Source organism: Ailuropoda melanoleuca, chromosome 9 (assembly GCF_002007445.2).
Source record: "Ailuropoda melanoleuca isolate Jingjing chromosome 9, ASM200744v2, whole genome shotgun sequence".
NCBI classification, from domain to species: Eukaryota; Metazoa; Chordata; class Mammalia; order Carnivora; family Ursidae; genus Ailuropoda; species Ailuropoda melanoleuca.
In genome coordinates, this window is record NC_048226.1 from 9,514,106 (window position 1) to 9,514,645 (window position 540).

Consider the following 540-nt stretch of genomic DNA (forward strand, 5'->3'; position numbering starts at 1 on the left):
AAATCAATTTCTTCCTGTTTCAGTCTTGCTACTTTATAGGTTTCCAGGAAGGCCTCCATCTCTTCCAGATTGCTTAATATATTGGCATAAAGCTGTTGATAAAAGCTTCTAATAATCCTTCCAATTTCATTGGTGTTGGTTGTGACCTCTCCTTTTTCATTCATAATTTTATTAATTTGGGTTCTTTCTCTATTCTTTTGGATAAGTCTTGCCAGTGGTCTGTCATTTTATTGATTCTCTCAAAAAACCAGCTTCCAGTTCTGTTGATCGGCTCTACTGTACTCCTGGTTTCTAATTCATTGATTTCTGAACTACTTCCTCGTGCGTGGATTAGGCCTGTCCCTCTTTTGCTGTTCCAGCTTCTTGAGGTGAGAATATAAAAACTGCATTTTAGATTCTTCTGTTCTTTTGAGTGAGACTTGGATGGCTATGTATTTCCCCCTTGGGACTGCCTTTGCAGTATCCCATAGGTTTTGGACCGTTGTGTTTTCATTCTCGTTGGTCTCCATAAACTGTTTAAATTGATTTTTGATTTCCTGG

At 38.1% G+C, this 540-nt stretch overlaps 1 protein-coding gene across 11 annotated transcripts in view; it reads right to left on the minus strand.

Moving 5' to 3' along the window:
• AKAP13 (A-kinase anchoring protein 13) overlaps nt 1–540 on the minus strand; it is a 326,662-nt gene that overhangs the window by 204,581 nt on the left and 121,541 nt on the right. The window lies entirely within an intron of this gene.